At 46.0% G+C, this 23,194-nt stretch overlaps 1 non-coding gene and 1 pseudogene across 1 annotated transcript; both read right to left on the reverse strand.

Moving 5' to 3' along the window:
• Positions 1-15,059: 15,059 nt before the first annotated feature.
• On the reverse strand, positions 15,060-15,174 carry LOC120849042 (annotated as a pseudogene).
• Positions 15,175-20,009: 4,835 nt separating this feature from the next.
• On the reverse strand, positions 20,010-20,081 carry Trnaw-cca. The gene has a single exon. It is a non-coding gene; the product is annotated as a tRNA-Trp (tRNA).
• Between the last annotated feature and the right edge of the window lie 3,113 nt (positions 20,082-23,194).

A 23,194-nucleotide genomic window follows, 5' to 3' on the forward strand; every position in this document is an offset into this window, starting at 1 on the left:
AGCGCGCTGTTCACATCGTGTGCGCCGAGAATGTGAGGGAGAGGAAGAGGCGAGCGAGCGTGAGGACGTCAGAACGCCGAGCTCTGATTGGAGCGATTAGTGGGTAGATCTAAAGCTAGCTCCCTTCGTCTCCACTGCACTCGTCGAATGCGTTCCAACGCAGAACCCGGCGTCGGGCGTTTGGCTCTCGCATTGGAACGCGTTCGACGGGTGTAGTGGAGACGAAGGCAGCTAGCTTTAGGTCTACCCACTAATCGCTCCAATCAGAGCTCGGCGTTCTGACGTCCCCTCTTGTCTCCTTCTCTCCCTCACTTTCTCGGCACTAGCTAGGAGCTCAAACTCATCATCTGTCAAGAATGACAAGCTAGATGGTGTGTAAGGAACGCACCTTGTAAATACGTTTTGGAAGCTCGTCGTCAACAGGCTGAAAGCTATGGCCGCCCAAAACATTTTACCCCGAACATAAAAAATAAAAAAAATCACCCCTGTTGTAAACTTTAAATCTTAACTTCTCCAATCGGCAATAAAATAGCGTTTTGTGAATGAACGTAACCGATGCAAATTTTTGGGGACAAGCGTGCGTTTCTTGCTTGCAAATTTACTATTCGGAATGCTTACTGATTACCAGCTGAACGTAATGAAAAGCAACAAAGAGAGAAAGAAACAAACTGCTGGTTTCTTTTCAGTTAATCAGTTATTAATTTAGGTTAATCAGTAAGAATTTATTAAGGTTAATCAGTAAGCATGGATAACCAACCGGCTCAGCTACAGGCCATCACTACTATTCGGAACCATGACGACAGTCTCTATTCAGCCAACCCAGCTATATCTCTGCAATACTTGATCATTCATGCAAGATTGCTCACCCCAAGGCCAATTCAACAGCCAATCAATATTCCCTCCCACCAGAAGCTACTATGGACTGGAATGGCCTTCCCAATGACATCGTCACCATCACCGATAGCGCTAAATTTATAATTGTACTAACCAACCACTCTTCTCTGTAATGTCCCTCGGGGCCTTGAGGGTGACTGTAAATAAAAATAAATAAGTAAGTAAATAAATAAATACATAAATAAGCGTTATTACGCCGTCATTAGCCGGGATATATGAAACTCTACATTGTCAAAGATGTATTTGAGTCCACGTCCCTGTGTACTCCTGGATGACTGCAGGCGGAGCTGGACTTGTGGGACCTCTCGGCGATCAGCATGAGGGCAGCGGTGGCCAGCATGTCCGAACCAGGAATCACAAGGGGCATCAAGGGACACATTGCCCTCGCCGGGTTCATTATGGGCATGGATCTGCAAGAGGTCGCCATACTGGAAGGCGGCCTCATCTTTGTGTGAGTCCTCCTAAAAGGGTCGACGTTCTCACCACAACAAACCGACCTATTTCTAGAAGACAGACCAACCTACGTGTAGAAGACGAGTACTAAGTACAGGGGGTCGGTAGTCGAACGAAACTACGTTACGAAATGTAGGGAAGCTGCCTTTCTGCGTGCCCAACCACAGACGAACGATGCGGAGCCAGGGTTTCCAAACCAAGGAACTGCTTTCAATGTTAGATGCACGAGGCAATTAGTGGACCACTGAATGACTCGACGTGCGGCTGCCCATGGCCAGCCTCAATGAAAAGCCCCCTTGTGTCGGTAGCCTTTTATTGCCAGGGCATAGGCTCCCGTATTGGTCGCAGTTCACGTACGTTTTGCGCGTAGTTTTGCGCATGCTATGGCGCATCCTGGAAGTCACCGAACGATTACGCCATCGGGGCGCCGACAGACGTATGCAGACTCGCCCGGTCTCCATTTGATTCAGTTGTACGTGTATGAGATGCAGTCGTATAATCAATACTGTATTAATCACGTTAAGGCTTTGTTTTGACTTCTGTATATGCCATTACAAAGGAGAAACGAGCTCCATCAAGCTGTTTTTACAGCTTTTTTCCTTCGTTTCCTCCATTTATGTATCAAAATGGAAAGTAAAGTTCCTTAATAATAGTAATAGAAAAAAGTTACAGACGTACTGAACCTGGCATCTCTAGAAGAGTGCAGTGTTGTAGGCGTTACCAAAAAAAAAAGTAACGAAATGCGTTGCTCGTTACTTACATATAAGAGAAACACGTTAACCGTCCTACGTTAACCCCCCCCCCCCCCAAAAAAAAAAAGAAAGAAAGAAAGAAAGGGAACGCTTTACCTATACTTTTGCTTATACAAAGTAATGCACGTTAGTTTTGGGTTACTTTTTTACTTATGAATTAACACGTTCTACTGTTTCGACGCTACAGATATGCATAAGCGCCATATTTCAAATACATGCCAAGTGATCTCGTGCGCCGCGAGCCCCCAGGTCAGAACGAAAGGTCACACGCTCTAAGTAAGGCCACCCGATGCGATTGTGTTTGTCTTGCAAGAGTGTAGCGTTCAACGCTCCAATTCACAATGCCGCTGCATCATTCTGCCCTTGGAAGCGAATGGTGGTGCAGCGCTCACCCGGGGCACCTCTCGAACAATCGCACAACGCTGTTGTTTTTTTTTTCTTTTTGCACTACAAAACGCCGAGCATGCCGTCCCCCAAAAATCCAGCAAATTTTTTCCCCCAAAAATTAGCTGTCACTGCTGGTTTGGCTTCGCTGGCTTGTATCACTCGCCTGACATCTCAGTCACTTTCTGGAACATTTCGCGTTTTCAAAGAGCATGTGCTGTGGCATATCCCAGCAGTGTGAGAGCTCAGTCTATTTAGCGTTTTAACGTTTTTAAATCCGCAACAGCCCAGCACACGTATGCTTGTCTCTTCGCAAAGCCACCAAACCATGTGCACACCATGCGCACGAATGCTGAAAATGGCGCCTGTCAAAAACCGTTTCTTTGGAAAGGTATATACTCGGTTTCATCGTCTACATGTGTCGAAACGACGCACTGCTTGTCGTTGCTTGAACCAGGAAGAGCGGTCCTGTGACAACCGTGAGTCTTGAGGGCGTCATCAAACTCAAAAGGCAAGAAGACTCAAGTTCGGCCGAGATGCTTCGGTGGCGCCCTCTTATGGTTTTCATTCGTGACGTCACGACTGGGATTTGCCTCGCCGTGACGTCACCAGTTATGCTGGCTACTTACGATCAGGTGCGACGACGAGTTCGATGTTGTGTTTAAAAAGCACAGTGGAAGCTAGGAGCTATCGCAATCCGAAAGTAACACCGTCAAAGCTGACAATCTGACAATGCTCATATGCCCATGGTTTGGCCAATCGTGGCCAAACCATTCTCGTTGCGTGTGCTCGCGCACACCGGCGGTCATACGAAACGGGATGTAACTAAATCCTGATTTGCTGGCATGCCAGGGTGACAAAGAGAGTGAAGAAATGTATATACCGTGTGGCGTAGATGACGTGGCACGTACGGGCGGGGTTTGCCTGTTGAAGTGTCATCAATGTGTCATTGTCGGGAAAATTGACTTCCCTCAGCGCGAGTTATATGTCAGTCAGCCTCATGGAATAAAGTTCGTCATCTTCTGCTTGAGCCGCGGGGGGTTTGACGTTGGTGAAGTGCTCCTTCTCCGTGTTGACCGCATTGAGGTCCAAGCGAGACAAGTTGTCTGCGACAGTGTTGTCTTTTCCCTTTACATGACGGATGTCGCAAATAAATTCCGCGATGAAGGAAAGATGTTGTAGCTCTCTTGGTAAATGGTTCTGGTTCGACGACTTCATTGCGTAAACCAGCGGCTTCTGGTCAGTGGCAATGAAGAGCGCGTAGCCTTCAAGAAATTGTCTGAAGTGCTTAACAGCTAAGTATGCCGCGAGCAGCTCTCTCCAAAGGTACTGTATCTCTGCTCGGCGTCTTAAAGTTTTCGCGAAAAGAATGATATGGGGTGTCCAAATATCGTTGACCTTCTGTTGCAAGACACCACCTACTGCGACGTTCAAGTCGTCGGCCATGAAGCACGTTGATGCATCTGAAAAAGGGTGCGCCAGAAGTGTAGCACTGGCTAGATCTTTCTTTACTTTTTCGAAGGAGATGTCGCTTCCGGAGTCCATGTGAGGGGCGATTTTTCTCCTTTGGTTGTACTCAGCAGTGACTCTAACGAATGTAGAAGGGTGGCACAATGTGGTAGCAAACGCCTGTAAAAATTAGTAAGTCCAGAACCGTGGGAGAGCACGCTTTGTTGTAGGGCAAGGGCAATCAAGGATGACCTTGACCTTGTCCTGTAGCAGTCGGATACCGTGCGAGTCGACGTGATGACCAAGGAAGGCAAGCTCTGGCACTCCAAACTGGCACTTGTCAATGTTGATCACGATGCCATTTTTTGCGGGCGTTTGGAGAGCTTGATGAGGTGGTTCTTGTGGTCTTGTGAGTTCATGCTCGTGACGAGAAGATCGTCGAGGTCTGCGAAGCAGAATGGTAAGCCGCGAACGACCTGATCAATGAATCGTTGAATCGTTTGGGTTGCATTACGAAGCCCAAACGGCATCGTGACAAATTCAAATAGGCCAAACGGAGTCGTGATTGCCGTCTTGGGCACGTCGGCAGGCTCCACATGAATCTGGTAGTGTGCATTTACGAGATAAATTTTCGAGTAGCTGGTCCTGCCGTTCAGAAATTCTGTGCAGTCCTGGACATTAGAGAAGGGGTAACGATCTGGCACCTTTGCCGCGTTAAGAGGGCGGTAGTCACCACACGGGCGCCAGTCGCCGGTCTTCTTGGGCACCATATGGAGGGCGGAAGACCAAGGACTTGAAGACGAACTCAAAATTCCAAGTTGAATCATGTGCTCGAATTCCTCACGAGCCATGAGCAGTTTTTCCGGTCTAAGGCGACGTGGTCGGCAATGAACTGGCGGTCCGGTCGTGAGGATATGATGAGTAACATCATGCTTTTGCACTTTATCGATGTTTCTTGGCTCTGTCAAGTCAGGGTATTTGTCAAGGAGGTGGGCGAAGTCACCAGGTCCCTATTGAAAATTCTCATTTGTATGAGAAATTTCTGTATCCAATAAACACATATGAATCATATATAAGAATATACAAGAACCGTATAAGAACCATATAAGAACTGTATGAGAACTATATAAGACATATGAGAACATACAAGCACCATATAAGAAACGAGTGGGAAGCTTCTTATAAGTTTCTTATGGGGTTCTTATATATCTTATATAATTCTTACATAGTTCCCATATAATTCTTATGTGGTTCCTTATATGTTCTTATATGCTCTTACATATCTTGTATGATTCATATGTGTTTATTGGACACCAGAAATTTCTCATACAAACGATTTTTTTTTTACTAGGGGTGGAGGCTTCACCAAGGTGAGGCTGAGCGCTGGAGCTTGTGATAGGACACCCGACACGTACATGTAGGTAGTCGCATCAATGAGCCGCTTGTTTGCTATGTCAACCAGGAGGTTAAAGTTGCGTAGGAAATCGGCACCGATGATCGCGTACCCCATGTTTACCACCCAGAATAACCATTGGAAACGACGCCTCAGACCGAGATCCTGAGTCAGTGATTTTTGTCCATATGCGGCCATGAGGGAAGTGTTGACCGCTTGCAGTGAAGCTGTTCGGGCACGATTTCTGCGCTCGAAGGTGGTAGCCGGGATGATGCTTACTTCAGCGCCTGTATCGACCAAAAATTGTGTACCAGTGATCCGGTCGCTGACATGGAAAAGGCGGCTGATGGGTCGGGTCTGGCCACTTGTCGCCGCTAGCGACCGACCGTCCGGTTTTCCTGGTCCCAGGAATAGGGAGCACGACAGTGGAGGGCTTGGGATCCCAGCTGTTGATGGAAACGGCAGAGAGTCCGATTCGACCGTGGGGATGGTGACGTCCTACGAGGGATGGAGGGAGAAAACCATTGTTACGAGCGTTCTCGCGAATTACGCCGTGACAAACCGGGTTGTTGACGAGTTTTCAGGCGAAGGTTGGATACCTCGATAGTCAGCATCTGCAAGTCCTTACGAAGTTGGGTGAGTTCCGATGTTACACCGGGTGCTGTTTGTGCGGCGTTAATTGTTGGTCCCTCAACTTCCATCATCCGGTCGGCTAACTCAACCAGTTCTGCCATCGTGAGGTGGTGCTCCGCTGTTAGTCCATTTCGGACGGTTGTCAGGAGACGTTGCAGAAATAATTCCCGCAGCAAGGCGGCGTCGAGGGACGAAGCTTTGTCACCTAGCAGATGTTGGAGGGGACGTAAGAACTGCATCGGGCGCCTGTCACCAATCTCTTCTGCGCTCAGGAGTTGTTGCAGGCGGCGCTGTTCCGAGGCGACGAGCCGGTTGACCAGTGCGTCCTTGAGGATGTCGTATGAATTTTCACCAAGGGGGGCGAGTAAGGTGTCCCTCACCTCGGTAGCGGCTTTAGGAGGAAGAGCGTCGACGAGCTGCTCGTATTGTCGAACCGGCGAGGTGATTCTGTGCAATCTAAACTTGTTTTCAACTTGCACAAACCAAAAGGACGGATCCTGCGCCCAGAACTTTGGCAGACAGAACCACTGTTGTTCCGATGACAGGGGCGGCAGCTGCTGATGTCTCCGTTTCCATCGCTGGGGTAATCACGTCCGGGTCACCAATTATGTGGAGACCAGAAGTAAGGTGTCACACGTAAATATATTTACAAGTATTTACAAGTGGAATGAGACTGTAGTTCGCATCGCCCGATGCCGCCGTCGAGTCGTTCCGTTGGTCTTTTGTGAAACATCCGCTGCGCGTGTCCCGAGCTCAGAGCTCGCGCTTGCGGACCTCTTTGTTGTCTCCGTGGCAGAACTGCCACAAGTTCAGCTGGGCTCTCCTACCTCATTTAAGAGGATATCGTAGCTTCCAAGCCCTATGCAATTCCAATGGCAACTTTGTGATATTTTTGCTCAGCAACGACCGAGCGGATTGAATTGGAAATTGTTTTATTAGGAGATCGTAAAAAACTGAGTAATATTGTGGCGCCACAATTCCAGATCTAAATGTTTTACGGGAGCTTTTTTTTTTTTTACTTTTACGGGAGCTTAAACGTGCTTGAAGCTTTTTTTACGGGAGCTTAAACTTGCTTGAAAAAGTCCTTTTTTCCTTCCGTTCTTCATGAACATTTAAAATAAACCAACTAGGGCCTAAATACAAATTCAGGCGCCACAATATTGAAGACCAAGACTTTTTGAATATATCTCTTGTAACGTTCTACAAGTACAATGCGAGATAGCTTACGAAATAGTGCTTTACTCGATCCGCCATTTCTATGATTTCCCCCGTTTCTTTTTCTTCTATCCCTGCTCTGCCTGGTTTCTTCTTCTTCTATGTCCATCATCTAGCTGTCACATTATACCAACCTTTTTTACTCATTCCTCCTGGGATATGGAAACACATTTCCGATGGTGGCGCATTCAGTGACATTTGTTGAAGTGGTATACCATATGACTTTTAGTATACCTTGCGTGGTAGCTGTTTTCGTCACTTGGTAGGGCCCGAAATACTTTGTGTGTGTTCCATGAATGCCTTTCCTAACAATGACAAAGTCGCCCACTTGAATGTTAGGGACTGAACGAAATCTTTTGTCAAAGTTTTTCTTCATTCTTTTCGTATAGAGCTCTTGTTGTTTATATGTCTTCTTTTCTTCTGTCAGCACTAGATCATCTTTGATGCCAAGTTGTACATCTGCCGGCAAGTAAGGTGCAATTCCGAAGGCTGCGTAGTTGGGACTACAGCCTAGGGCTGTAGTATGTGAGCGGTTATGATGGGTCACTGCTGCCTCAAGGGCACACTTCCAACCGCCGACGAAGTTCGGGTACATAAACAAGTACTGCTTCAAGTCTCGAATCAGTCGTTCTGCGAGGCCATTCGCTTCCGGGTGATATGGGGCAGCAAAGCGCAGTTCGATTCCCCTGGATCTTGCCCATTGCTCCATTTTTTTACTCCGGAACGCAGGACCATTGTCTGAAACAATCACCTTGGTGTTCTTAAACATGTCCCTTTCTAGCATTGAAATGACGCTGTTTGCGTCTTCTTTTCCTGCTCTTGAGGCAGCGATGCGCGTACACTCGTCTATGGCTATAAGAAAAGCTTGGGTTCTAGCCACTCCATCACCCTTCTTTCTTAATTCGGCGAAGTCCAGATGAACTACTTCGAATGGGACATCCGAGTGAATTGGCAAAGTCATCTCATTGAATCGTTGCTTCTGCTTGGCTTTGTTCATCTGGCATTCGTGACACGAACGCACATACTGGTAGATATCTTGCTTCATTCCAGGCCAGCAGAATCGGTGAGCCAGTTTACTATACGTCTTCCAAAATCCATCATGGCCGCTTGATTTTGGACTATCATGGTATAGCCTGAGAATGGAACTCACAGCCGTGACTGGAACTTGAAACTTGCCATCGCTGAAAGTTAGATCTTCGGTTCCCTCCCACAGTCGAGTGTAGAAGACCTCCTCCGTATCATGCCTCATCTCGGAAATCGACAGACGAGACAATGCATCTGCATCTTTAAGGTGAACTTCTGGCCAATGAAATACTTCAAACTCGAATTGTTGGAGTTCGTTTATCCACCTAGCTGTTTTTCCTTTCGGTTCAGTCATGCATAGGAGGAACGTTAATGCCTGGTGATCCGTGAAGAGTTTGAACTTGTGGCCCTCGAGGTACGAGCGAAAGTATCGCACGGCCTTAAGAACAGCTAGGGCTTCTTTTTCTGTTGTTGTGTAATTTACTTCAGGCTTAGAAAACGTATATGAGTGATACCCTATGACAGAGAGCTGTTGAGATGTTGGCTTGGTCGGATTACGTTGATACAGAACAGCACCTGTACCATAGTGGGATGCATCCGTGTTCAGTTCAAAAGGCAGGTCAAAATCGGGTAAAATCAATACAGGATCAAGAGAAATCGCTTGCACTAGATGCTGGTACGATTCTTCACACTCGTTGGACCATTCGAATGGTACATCATGCTGCGTTAGTCGCGTGAGGCACCTTGTCTTCTTTGCAAAATCCCGGATGAAAGGCCTGAAATGTCCGGCAAGCCCAAGAAGCACTCTAAGCTAATGGACGTCAAAGGGCTTTCGGAGGCTGGAGATCCGAGCAACGGATTCTTGTTTGGTAGTTTTAGACCTTCCGTCAAAGTTCCGCCCAAGAAATACAACCTTTCCTTGGAAGAATTCACTCTTTTTTACATTGATCTTAAGATGTGCCCCTTTCAAAGCTTCCAGCACGGATGCCAGATGTCGACCGTGATCTTCTTGACTCTTTGAATATACAATTATGTCGTCGATACAGACGTTACAGAACTTTCCTAGAAATGGGCTTAGTAGTTCGTTCATCATCTTTTGGAACCAGGCTGGTGAATTCTTCCAGCCAAAGGGAAGTATGTTGTACTCGTATACAGCAAATGGTGTTACGAATGCAGTATATTTCTTGTACTCTTCCCTTAAAGGAACTTGTAAAAATCCTTTACACAGGTCAATCCTAGAAAATACTGTGCATCCTCCTGTCTCATCGATGATGTTGTCAATTCTGGGCATTGGAAAAGGAAAAAGTTCGGTTTGACGGTTAATCATGCGATAATCGGTGCATAGCCGTAGTGATCCATCTTCTTTCGGCACGATGGTCATTGGTGATGCAAAAGAAGAGACAGATGGTCGAATGATTTCGGCATCCAGCATGTCTTCTAGTTCCCTCTTTAGCCAACGTTTCTTTTCTAAAGACATGTTGTATGGCTTCCGTCTGACAATGGTGGTATCCGTCAACTCGAATGGTTCTTCGAAACAAGTGGTTGCGGGTGGGTATTTGCCCACAGGTATTATTTCTGGGTAGTTGATGAGTATATCATCAACCGATTTTACATATTCTACCTTTTTCTTTGCACTGGCAAGGTTTGTGTCAGATACTTGGACCGTTTTATCCCAGTATATGTTGATGTGCATTCTCTTCATATCCGGCCGAGACAGTAGCAAGTCATAATTTAATCCATTAATTACTAGAGCTTCGGTCTGGACTTGTTGGGATTCGTATTGAATGGTCAGGTGAATTCATTTGGAGTGTATTTTCTTTCTTCCGTCGTAGCCTTGAACCTCAATTGTACGACCCTCAAAAGTTATTTCACGATCGACAACCTCTTGGTTAACTATAGTCACAGACGCTCCGCTGTCGACGAGAGCTTTTAAAGTTCTTCCATTCCCATTTACATTTATATACAAGAGTGTTGATTGGGACAAAAAGACAGTCTCCATTGTTGTCGAGGGGTGGGACTGTACACCCTCCTTTATCAATTTTTTGTAGTTGTCTGGACTTCAGCCATTTCACGGTCCTCAAATGTTGCTAGGTGAGTCGCTGACTGCTTCTGTGCCACAGCTTGTGGATTCCAATGCGAAGGCTTTTGTCCAAGACTTCCATATCTGTGCGACTGAAGGGTTGCTTCAGTAGGCTTCTGCGCTGCTCGGGGCCACGCATCTAAGCAGAGATGTTGAAAACAGTCCAGAAGGCCCTCCACAGGTTTGGGCGCTTTCACTTGGACCTGTTTTTGCAGCTCTTTCGGTAGTCCGGTAGTCCGTGAATAACCAGCGGGACTACGGATGTGTCTGATAGGGAGTAGTCTGCCATCTGGAGCAATCGTCGTTTTTCATAGAAATATTCCATGACACTTCCTACCATGTACTTGTAGAATATAGCTTTATCCCACTTCTCCACGGGATTCTCTTGAAATGCCGAATGAAAACTCCTTTTCCACTGTTCCCAGGGGTCGTTGAGATGGTCCGTTAAGTGGAGCTCATACCACTTTTTCGCCATTCCGGTGAGAAAAAGTCGCAGATTTTTTACTTTGTCATCGTCGGAACGCCAGCCATTCTTCTCACTAGCGTATTCATAGAATGACAACCAAGCTTCGGAGTTTGTTGTGTGACCATCAAACGGGTCCGGCTTTACCATTCGAAAGCGTGAAGCTTCCTGGCTTCGTGAAAGTCCGACGATGGCTTGAAGCAGTTGTTGGTTTTGCATTATTTGTTGTTGTTGTGCAAGGAGGATCTGGTGGACAAGGTAATTTGGGTCCTCAGGGTTAGTGACAACAGCACGCTGAAGGCTTTCGAGACCGACAAAGTTGTTTTGGGGATAGGCCTGGTTATTGCTTTGGGGACAGGCCTGTAAATCACCTTGAGTTCCCAATTGGAAATCGCTTTGAAAGTTAGATTGGAACTCGCCTTGGGTTCCGGTTTGAGAGCCGCCTTGAGGACCGGCATGGAAGCGGAAGCCGTCCTGAGGATTCAACGTGCCCTCCTCCATGGGCTCTATGATAAAGGTCTGAAAATCTGCTACCTTTAGGTTGACCTTGACAGTCCTTTTCTGTAGGATGGCACTGACGTCCAGTCATGTCTTGTCAGAAACGAGTTGAATCAACTCCCGAGTAGTGATACGAGGTGGTAGTGGAAATGCCTCCTCGTCTTGAGGCTGGCAAGATGAGAAGACGAGGTCTTCTCCGGCGTCATCTTTTATAGTGAGGGTGATCCACATGATGGGATCCTGTCGGCTGCGCCAAATTGTAACGTTCTACAAGTACAATGCGAGATAGCTTACGAAATAGTGCTTTACTCGATCCGCCATTTCTATGATTTCCCCCGTTTCTTCTTCTTCTATCCCTGCTCTGCCTGGTTTCTTCTTCTTTTATGTCCATCATCTAGCTGTCACATCTCTTACAATATCTTTTTTTCAGAGATTCTCATTGTGAAAAAATTTAATTAAGTTTGTGGCCCATCAAAATGCCAGAAATCCAACTGTCAGCTAGCGCCATCTATGAGTGTGTCGGCAATAAGGGCCCTTGATATTGCGCAATGTCTTATTGCGCCCCGGACTACTTGCATCTTCAAGGTCGGTGGGTAGGCTGTCGGGATCTTGAGGAAAAGTGCCGTTTTTTGGTGCCGCACGAATGCGATTTTTAAGGTTTCTTTGTTTTTTTTTCCTTTTTTGTTCGGCGGCGAAGATATCTTGTGGTTGTTGTCAGTCATTAGTTTTCAATCACCACAGCGCGTCGTCATTGGGAGGATGTTCCGGTATTTGTTGGCCTTTTGGGTCACAAAATTCGGGGTGAAAGATTTCACGTTTCAAGCGGTCCTTGCGTGAGGCCTGAAGTTACCAAGTATACAGGCAGACAACAGCCACCGAAGAGTCAAAGGGTCGATACTGTCGTACCACTTCTTTCTGTTCTAAGCAGGAGAGGTGATTTGATCTGGTGATTTCAGATATTCTGCAGAGATTCATTTAAAATGTTTACATATTTTAAATGCGGAAGCAGTTCGTCGATTGGTTTGTCGTGAAATGCGGTTCGTCGATTTTGTTTTAATTTCGACATTCGCTTTGCATATCAACTGGTGCAGGCTGATTTCTACCGTAATAAAACAAACATTGCGAAAAAAATTTTTAGTGAAGCTAGAAACAGAACAAACTTTTTTGGTAGTAGGCGTCACACGTTGCTGTTTGGAAGTTGTGAAAGGCTCGCGCTGAAGATTCTCTGTTTGACCCGAACCAACACGCTCTTGATTCAGTATTTTATGACATAGAGGCGAATGTATTAGACAAGAACCCGCACACCCTTTATTATGGTGTTCGCGATTGCACTGTCTTGGCTGCGATGAACCCTTGGTCGGCTGGTACTGTTGGGCGGCAAAGAAATTCTCACCGGAGAACGGGTGGCGGAGAATAGCTCACCGGAGAGAAGCTCACTGGTGAAATGCTCACCGCAGAACCGACAAATGCAGAGAAAAGCTAATTTACAAAATATTTTATTCAACATTTAAAATTTCATATTCTTGGCATTGTTCGCACTGCGGTGTTTATATTTAAAACTCACGTCCGCACTTTGCTCACCGCTCATGCTGCGCTTTTTGCATGTAAAACTAAGTGTTCTTTTTCAGTTCTAGAAGAATAGCTTACTTTCTAAGAAAAATGGGGAAGAGGCAGACGAATCTATAGTTTTGCAGAACGCGCGAACAGCTAAAAAAGTGGGAAACGCGTTTCTTTTTTTTTTTTTTAACTTTTACATGGAAACAGGACATTGCCTCAAAGTTGAGTGCTACGAACAGCAGCAATGTGGATCTCCGTCTCGGCACTTGACGACTCCTGACCTCCCAAAAAGTATCAAGTCCGTCTTAGGCCAGATCACCGAAAGAGGTTATATTTTACTACGAAGCAAAAGACAAACAAAACATAATATTGCCGCGTGCGCAGCTGGCCAGGTACCCAAAGCGCCAATGGCCTATCGTTTACCGTTCTTGCCTTCCAAGCATATAGCTGACTTTTGATGCCTGGCAACGGACACACTTCTATTTTATTGGTTCTGTAATGTCGCGTTCTGGTAAATTCTAAAACCCTGTTGCTTATTCAAGGTTAGAATGTTCTACGCGCCGAACCTTCTACGCCGATTGTTCCAGAAGCCGACGCGTGTAGATAAGCGGCTCCGCGTGGCAAGCCATAGTCAATCTCGATTCTGCTGTTTCGACGACGACATCGACGCCTGCGACGCTATCCTTCTATATTGTTCGCCCGATTAAACGTTTATTTTCTCCAGTTATTCACCGCCTCATCATATGTCATTCGTGACAATACCTTTATCCATTGGATGAAAAGAAAAAACACTGTTTACGAAAACGAGAAATGCTCTGGCCAGAAACCATAATGTTCGATAAAACGGCGTTCTATGAAACGGCTTCGATGAAATTGTTCTCAAATAAATGACGTTCAATTAAATACCTTTAATATAATAAAGTTCGATAAAATATCCAGAGCTGCGAACAAATAATGTTAGATTGGTTTGTAAAGGTGAGCTTCGCATCTATCAAAAGTCTCGTGAGCTCTTCTCCGCATCCGCCGGATTTCTGTGAGCCTTTCTCCGCCGGAGAACAGCGCAACACCAAGAAGCTCGCAGGAGAAAAGTTCACCGCAAAACTGACAGATGCTGAGAAAAAATCCAAAGAAGAATTCTACGATCAAGCTTTTAAATTTAGTATTTGCGGCTCTACTCTGGGGGCCCTGCGGGGAACACAAACGGAGATATATACGGAATTTGTATATTAGAGACACCAATAGAGAATAAAGAAGCAGAAGTCCACAGTTATGCAGGATGGGAGCAATTAACAAAGTGATAGACACGTTTTTTCTATGAAGACGTTGTCTCAACGTTGAGTTCTATAACGAAGCGGCGTGGTTTGCTCCCCACTCAAAAACACGCTGGTACGCCACTGGCTGGTAGTCCCTGCGTCGTGCTTTAGGTGATGCTGTGCTGCTTCCTAAATTTTTCTGGCGTAGACGTGCACTTTCACGGAGTACAGGTGTTACTATTGGTATTGATTCCGCTGGTCTGTCGCACGTTTCGTCGACAAAAACGTTTCATCAACAATGGTTACGTGAATTGCAAGCTGTATGGACAATTCATCGAGCGTGTTACCTACCCAGCTCAGCCGTTCCGCCGCTTTCCGGCGACAGTCTGCAGTGGCTCATTACCAGAAAAGTGGTCCCACATCCATTTCAGTTTAGTTCGTCCACGGCAGTCGCCAAACCCCGAAGGAGAGAATTTATTGGAACAGAATGTCACTAAAGAAATGCAGCTTCTTTAGTGGTCAGGATAGACTCTCTTCTGTCAGTTTTGTTATATTGTCACGGATGCTTGTTCCAGTCCTATCTTCTATCAATATTTACTATTCTGGAAAGTTCCAGGCCTGCCTCCAGCGCCAGCTCTCTACCGTTGATGACGCATCGGCGTCTTACGAACTTCGTACACTGACAGCATGAACGAAGTAGAAGCTCCTCCCACCTCTTTACACTTCAGTAGAGCGAACGCTGGAGAGAAGGCGACCTCCTCTCCACCGTTCGTTCCGCTGATGTGGAAAGGGGTGAGCGGATCTTTCACTTCATTCTTGACCTGTCTGTTACAACTCAAGAAGGTAGGCGAGGGTAAGGCAAGAGGAGGAAGCCGTCAGAACGCTGGAGAAGAAAGGGGGCAACATTCTCCTTTCCTTAGCGTTCCGCCTACTTGCCTTTTCCTCCCCGGGCAGTCTTCCCCTGCAACGGAACATATGTAATTCTCATTTTTACAATTTCAGCATTAGGCCTCTACCAAACGGTAGTGGCCTCCCAAAAATAGGCCTATAGGCTCATTGGCCCCTCCCCACGGTAATCTTTAGTAAAAGGCGAAAGATTATCTCTTTCAGAAGAGAGGCCTGAGCTGTGGCTTTCTAAGAGGGCATATAAAAAGGGGTTTATCAAGACGTGCTACCCTTGTTTCACACTTATCCGTTCAATAGAGATATGAGTCTAAGACTGCAGGCAGCAAATATTAATGGGAATTACGAAAACTTGTATTTAGTACCCGAGTCAATTATGATCTCTTACTAGCAATTCGATGTTAATGGTGTTAGTTATTCGTTATTGTCATAAAGGATGCTTTTGTTGCCACCATATCAGCGTGCATCGGCAGGATATTCAAAAACCTCAACCTTTTGTTCACTTCTTTCTCTCTTCCACCTAAATCAGTATTTAAAAATACTGATATTTTTATCAGTATTTTGATAAATACTGATAAATACTGATTTTATCAGTATTTTGAAAGATAGTCGGTATATCTCACGGCAGCATGCCTTGAGTTCTCACGGCATGCTGCCGTGAGATATACCGACTATCTTTTGATCAGAGCCAATCAGAGCTGGGCGTTCTGACGTCACCACAACCCCCTGTAAAAGAAGCAGACGAACTGGCGCTCCGCACTTTGCACGCCGCTCAAAGCAGTACACGCGTGCTCTTCACTTCTTCTGAAATGTCGCACAAAGCTGTCCCCGAGTAAAAACCATTTCAGAAAAGGGCTGCAGACCGGTGCCATTTTCAGCGTTCGTGCGTATATGGCGCATGCTTTACACAATTTCTGAAGCTACGGAGGCGCGCGAGCTCAGCTGTGAAGATTTTACGCTGAGCGGTGGATTTGTGAACATTGCAGCGCTTGCTCACGTTGAGCACCAACAATACACGTGTGAAAGGAAACAAAAATTCTAAAAAGCCTAAAAAAAGATTTGCTAGAGTTTTCATAAACCTCCGAAGGTGTGTACTTCGTTTCTTTTTCGTTAATGTTTTCACGCTATATTGCATTAGCGCACTTTAACTTAAAACACGTACAGCGAAAGCTTGCGCTGCAGAACGCAGGAATCCTTTGCTCAAATCCCCACCCCTGCTCGCTTACGCCGGTGAGCTCGCTAACCAACTGGTATACAGAAGCAATGGGAGTTCAGGTTCCCTCTGTCTCAATTATGCGTACACGTTGCACATCAATCGATTTGTTTGAATCGACAACTTTCGGTTAACAAGCTTCGTGTAAATTCCGTGGGGCGAACAAAGGGGCGAGCTCAGAGAAGGTACCTATCATACACCATACCGATGGAGAACAGCCTCAGTATGAAAGTCCGTGTAAAAAAAGTATCAGAATGAACTGCTGGCCTAGTTGGTAATGCATTATAGATAAGGTGTGCATTTTCCGGTTTTAACCGAAAAACACCGATAAACATCCGTCGGTAACGAAAATATAAAATCGGTTAAAACCGAAAACCACCGGTGGTTGGATATTTTCGCCCTGGTTAAAACCGAAAAACACCGGTCGTTGCTAGTTTCCGACCTAGCGAAACCCTTTCCCCGTAGAGGTTCGTCAAACGTGTTATCTTGTGGATCTTGCATTCTTCCAGTGTTTATACATGGCTTGCAGGTGGCGTCAGTCCGCCCTCCTTTCTGGGGGGCAAAAGCGTCTAGTGAACTAGTGGAAGCTAAGCTCTCATACGCCTTTCCCCCATAGTGTCTCCGATGGCCCCCTTTTGTGGACAAATTAACGCAGTGGAGGGTAGGCGCTCACGTGCCTTTTCCTCATTGTGTCTGGCCAAGTGATGTCGGTGCAAGCCATGTATTTAGAGGTTGCTGTGGTTTTTGGAAGACACTGCCAACGTCCGTGTCGTACAGGGGCGTGCGTTTTCATAAATGCGGGTTGCGAACCGCAAGGAACGTGCTGCCATGACGGCAGCACGTTCCTTGCGTGTAGATGCAAGCATAAAAGTATGCTTGCATCTACTATAATAACCCAGTGTGAGAAATAGTTGCTTCGAGAAGTGTATGAACTATGTGAATAACATTGGAAATCTTTGTCTGTGATCAATCGCTTTTTTTTTCACCGACAGTCACCGATTTTTGCGTCGTCGTGAGACGTTCCACCGAAATACACCGGTGTTTTGAAAATAAATAAACACCGAAAAACATCCGCTGATTTTTCTCACAAATAAACACCGGAAAGTACACACCCTAATTATAGAGAACAAGAACGCAAAAGACAGGGGCAAGTAGAAGAGCATGATACGACAGGACAAAGCGCTACAACTGGCGTTTTTTAATGTGAAAGGACAACGGAACCTGGAGATATTTTAGTGATATAAAAGAAAAAAATAAATTGATGTAAAGCAAAAAAAAAAAATAGGAAGAAAAATATTTTTGGTGAAAAGCTATAAATAAAAACAGGACTGGGGAAATGAGACTAGAGAAAGAAAATAAGAAAAAACAATAAGGAACCAAAATTAGAAAAAAAAAGAAAGTTTAAAGAAAAATCTAAAAGAGAAATAAAAAAAAATGAAGAATTATAGCGTTTTAAGAAAACAAATGGAGGTATTGAAGTTCTTTGTCAGATAGATAGATAGATGGATATTTATTGAAGCATGGAGAGGTAAGTCGGAGTTCGTGCTTTCTCTGGCTGGCTATTCCGTGGGGAAGGGTAGAGGGGAATAAAGACGACTAGTACAAGAGTAAGTCACGCGCACATAGACACAACACACACACGCACACACTCAAAGTTGATCGATCAGTCCGGTGTCTTCGACATACTTTTGCAGAGCTTTTAAGATGATGCGTTGATGCCGCTTGTTCTTCCATGGGCCTAGGATTTTTTTTTTTTTCCCATTGAATGGTCTGGGGTTCAGCTGGTGAAGTATTCTTTTCATGCATTCGCGTTGTGTTTGGTACTTAGCGCATGCGGACAATGTATGCTCTACATCGTCCTTGCAGTTGCATATGGTGCACGTTGGAGTATCACTTCAGCCAAGAAGAAAATTATAGCTGCCAGTGTAAGCCACCCCGAGTCGTAGCCTGTGGTACAAAGTTTCGAGTTTTCTAGGTAGGGTACCTGGTAGTTGCGGTTGTCAATTCTGGATACACTAAATGTAATTTGCTATTTCGATGAACTAATGAAGACCACGACTGCATAATCATATTGTTAATTACTTTCTTTATGGAGCATTTTATGTCGTATTTGGTGAATGGAACTTTTTGAAGCTTTCCGAGTTTGTGTCCGGTTTTAGCAGCCCTGTCAGCTTGTTCATTTCCGCTGATGCTGCTGTGACCTGGAATCCACTGCAGTATTATGTGATGTCCTATGTCAGCGGCTTTAGCGTAGACTTGTCCCACCTGTAATTGGAGAGTATTATTGCTGCATGATTTCCCAAATATCATTAGGCTTTTAAGAGCCGCAACGGAGTCGGTTAGGATGACCCATTTTTGTATATTCGTTGATTTTGAAATATAAGTAATCGCCAACAGAATACCATGTAGTTCTGCTGTTGTAGATGCTGTTCGATGGGATAGCCGTGCGGTCTCAAGTACATTGTTCTGGGGAATTACGATGGCAGAGGAAGATGATGTTTTGGTTGTGGATCCATCAGTATATACAAATTCATGGTCTTTGTATACAGTTGATTCGTGAAACCCGTTCGGTTTGTTGAAATCGAACGGGTATCGCTGTGCCCTTGATTGCCCCCATTCCAGGTATCTCGGTATTAATTTTCATAGAGGGCATAATCCAATACGGTGGCGGTGTTTCTCCGCTGTGCTTTGTCACCGAAAAAGTTTCTTTATGCCACTTTTGCATTTCTTGCCCAAATTCTTTGTCAGATAAGGCTGCTTATCTGACTCAAAGCCAAAGGGGACGCTTGCATTAGCGCACTGTACCATACTCCGCGACAACTTCTCTTGGCAATGCAGTGGAAGGTACAGGCCCGCGTCCCCTCTCCCATTTTGAGTGTGCGCGGGCTCTCCTCCTCTCCCCGGAAATGGGGGAGGAGGAGAGCCTACGTACACTCAAAATGGGAGAGGGGACGCGGACCTGTACCTTCCACTGCATTGCCAAGAAAAGTTGTCGCGGAGTATAGCCTTATCTGACAGGGAACTCCAATACCTCAATTTGTTTTCTCAAAACGCTACAATTTTTCAATTTTTTTTTTATTTCTCTTTTATATTTTTCTTTAAACTTCTTCTTTCTTTTTGTCTAATTTTGTTCCTTATTGTTTTTTCTTATTTTCTTTCTCTAGTCTCATTTTCTCAGTCCTGCATTTCTTTATAGCTTTTCATAAAAATAGAAAATAGTTTCCTTCCTTTAATTTCTTTGCTTTGGCATCAACCTTCCCTCTTCCCTTTCTATCACAAAAAAAAACACACACAAAAAAACTCCAGATTAGTTTTTCTCTTTCACATTAAAAAACGCCAGTTGATAGTTGCGCTTTGTCCTGTCCTGTCCTGTTCGTCTACTTGCTAGTGTCTTTTGCGCTCTTGTCCTCTATAAAGTAAAAAAAAAAAAAAAAAAAAAGTAGTAGTCCGAGCCATCGCCGACTTCCCAGTCGTCCCCATTTCTCTAAGCGCCCTTTGCACAACCATCTAGCGACACGGTATTGAGGGTAAAGATCGAGGAAAACAGAAACAGGTGCCGGCCAATGCCTCGTCACAAATACCTCCACAAGCACTTTCACCAACACGTCAGCGGTTTGTGCGTTTGCACTGGTCGTAAGAAAACATTTCTGATGTATGTCATTAGCAATTGTTAGACACATGTAACTTGTGACCTTTCTAAATATCCGAAAAATGTCGTCACCTATTTCATCAAGAAAAAAAAAAAAAAAAAGAAGGGAAGGAACTGGGGTGGGGGAGGAGGAAGAGTTTGAGACGAAACGAAAATATGCATCAATCTTGAAGATCACTAGAGTAAAAAATGAACCGTGACCCGGACGTGATTTGAACACGCAACCTTCTGATCTGGAGTCAGACGCGCTACCGTTGCGCCACCGGGCCTCTCCTTGAAGGCGGTTCTCACATGCAGTGCTGTTGGCGTGTCATCAGCTACTTATCATCTGGCGCGAGCAACAGTTCTGGCAATGCGATATAAAATTGGTGAATGCTCCCGTCAAGCACGCGCTTAGCACAAAGTCAGGGCTGTCCTTATAGCGCTAAGCTTTGTTCTAAGCTTTGTCAAGCTGTCTGTCCACAGCCTATTACCCACCCTCTAATTCACGGCATTTTTTGTGCCTTGATGCGAATAACGCCCCTTATTTTGAAATTACTTCATCACTTCACGCCACACGCAATACGCCACAAAAAGGAGGAAGATGAGCTGCAGGCTTGTTTCAGTATCGGGTCTCTGAAGCTTATGCAAAACGCAAGTTCGTCTGTCTTTTGCACAGGGGTTGCCATGATGTCAGAACGCAAAACTATTATTGGCTGATTGAAAAAAAAAAAAAAAAGGAATAGTAGGTTGATCTTAAAGCAAGCTGCCTTGAGGTGTACCCACTATTCTTCAATCAGAACCAATCAGAGCTCGGCGTTTTGACGTCATCACAACCCCTGCTCAAGAAGCAAACGACTTTGCACTTCGCATAGCTTTGCGCTCGTGGTGAGGGGCTTAAAACGCGCTGGCGGCGACAACTTTTCTTGGCAATGCAGTGGAAGGTACAGGCCCGCGTCCCCTCTCCCATTTTGAGTGTGCGCAGGCTCTCCTCCTTTCCCCTGAAATGGGGGAGGAGGAGAGCCCGCGCACACTCAAAATGGGAGAGGGGACGCGGGCCTGTACCTTCCACTGCATTGCCAAGAAAAGTTGTCGCGGTGTATAGTCGACGACTCGACGCTGCGTGGACGCGTTAGTGATGACAAGCAGCGTTCCTGACCAACTAAGTCAGCCATTTTTAGGTTGAGCTTCGGTTGTGTGTCACGTTGCGTCATTTGAAACGCTCTGTAGGCGCAAATGGACAGACGCTGAACGACGCTAACAGATGCTGGTTTACAGCGACCGTAGATCGTGCACTATGGGATGCTAGGACACTTCTTGACGTCGGCAATAAATGTGGGCTTCTCGCGAGCTCTAACAGGCTTATAAACTGAACGGTCGCCCGCATATAGGTCTGCGTTCTTGTGACAGTGTGATTAATTCTTCGCTTGGTCTGATCGAATGACATGTTATGTGTTTTGTCGCTCCAAAACTGTAGCTGAACATTTTCCGTTTGATCATTTTTTTTTTCTTCGCGTCGCAGGGAGTGGTTCATCTCGCTGGCCAACATTTGCGGCGTCTGCATGGCCGCAAGCGTCTGCCAGGAAATTGTGCGCAAAGACATAGGCGAAGACGACCAACTCGCCGACTCCCTTGAAGACTACACTGGACAAGAGAAGACAAGACATTACTAGACAATGCAAAAAAAAAAATGTTAGAGTAGTATGCTATACTCGACAAGAACTTCACTACACATTCCTTTAATTGACTGTAGTATAAAGACATTGAATCCTAAGAAAGTAGCGCCAAGCTCCCCGTATGGTCGCCATTTTGGCTTTGGAAATGAGCTATGTCTCCTTGACCTCTCCATTCTTAGCGAGCCAATCTCGATTCTCTGGTGACGGATAGTTTTACAAAGACGTTTCTTGTATAATGATATTTTGCTATCGACACACCGGCGAAACAAGAGTACATCTTCGTACCGTCACCACATGCGGTGTCGGCGCTTGGAGGCATTGAAATATATATTTTTTTCTGGCATGATACATTCAACAAAAACAATATCGATGTAAGAGATCCGTAGAGACGGGCGTGATTGATAAGTTGACTGCATACACAGTGCCAAAGACGGTTATATTGGAGAGAAACGCCTTCAGTGCGATTCTGCTCTATGGCGACCTTGATGCGACTAAAGCCCCTTCATGTTTCAAAAGTAGCGCAAGGTGCGTCGACGCACGTGCCACGTGCAGCCCTAAGGAAGATCATGACGGCACAGCGCAGCACTGAGCTAGATTTCAGACCCCCTGTTCTTCCCAGAAGTGGCGCGCGGCACGTGTCTCGAGCATTTCCACAATGAATTGCGCCACTTTTCTCAGGACAGAGGGGCTTTAGGTGCGACTGGTTTGGAACGACCCTCTCGAAGGGGCCGAAATGGCGATTGCCATAGCAGCCGGCTGCGGTCGCTCGCTTGTGTGAAGCGTTTCTTTCGCTTTGCGCGCTCCCAGGGACCTCGATTGATTCGGTGGTCTCTGGGGTTCGAAGCCTCCGCCATGTCGACGCCCACGCCGGTGCAGTGCTTCTCGTTCAGCGTTTCGGCGGACACTCTGGTGGATGCCATCATGGACAGCATTCAGGCCGTCGCCGGCGGGGATGGCCTGTCGTCCACTCTTAGAAAAGAGGGGTATCGATAGTCCTCCCTAAAGGGCTGTTTATACTCCAACGTCGACGAACGCAACGTGCGCCGGTGCAGACCGACGTTCGTCGGCCACTACGCCGCGCCGAGAAGCGCCCGAACGATGGTGTTTACAGTCCAGCGTAGACCAACGCTGGTTCAGCGCGCCCCGACGACCTGTCCCACTTTGCGCATGCGCGTCTCCGTGGCAACCGCATCGTCCGTACGGGTTATCTCTGGGCAGTAGCTTGCGCCACATAGCCTAGATGCAATCGGTCAGTGTGGTTCGTCCTCGTGTTGTCATGTCACGCTTCAAAACAACCATTCGTGGTAGCGGTTAGCAGTTCAAAAACAAGCAAATGATGGTGATAACGAGTGCAAACCAGCATTTGTTTCCTCCTAAATGTAATACAAATGTCAACAACGACAACAAAAAAAAATTAAAAAAAAAAAACGATATCGCGTTTGTCGAACTTTGCGGCTTCGCAGGTTCGCCGGAATCGTGCCAAGCGACTCCGGAGACTCCGCCGGAATGCTTCGATGAAATCGATGCACTCGATATTCCACAGAGACCTCTTTCTGACAGATAGTCGGTGTGTTATCATCATAGTAGAATTTCACGCTGACTTAAGAAACGGGCGCCGAAGAGAGCCGACGATGCCTAAATTACGCAATGTACGCGTTCGAAATTGTAACGCACTTTACAAAGCCTATAAAAACAATACAGGATGGAGTCCAATTGTCATCGCGTAC

The sequence above is a fragment of the Ixodes scapularis genome, unplaced genomic scaffold (assembly GCF_016920785.2).
Source record: "Ixodes scapularis isolate PalLabHiFi unplaced genomic scaffold, ASM1692078v2 PGA_scaffold47__10_contigs__length_4178495, whole genome shotgun sequence".
NCBI lineage: Eukaryota > Metazoa > Arthropoda > Arachnida > Ixodida > Ixodidae > Ixodes > Ixodes scapularis.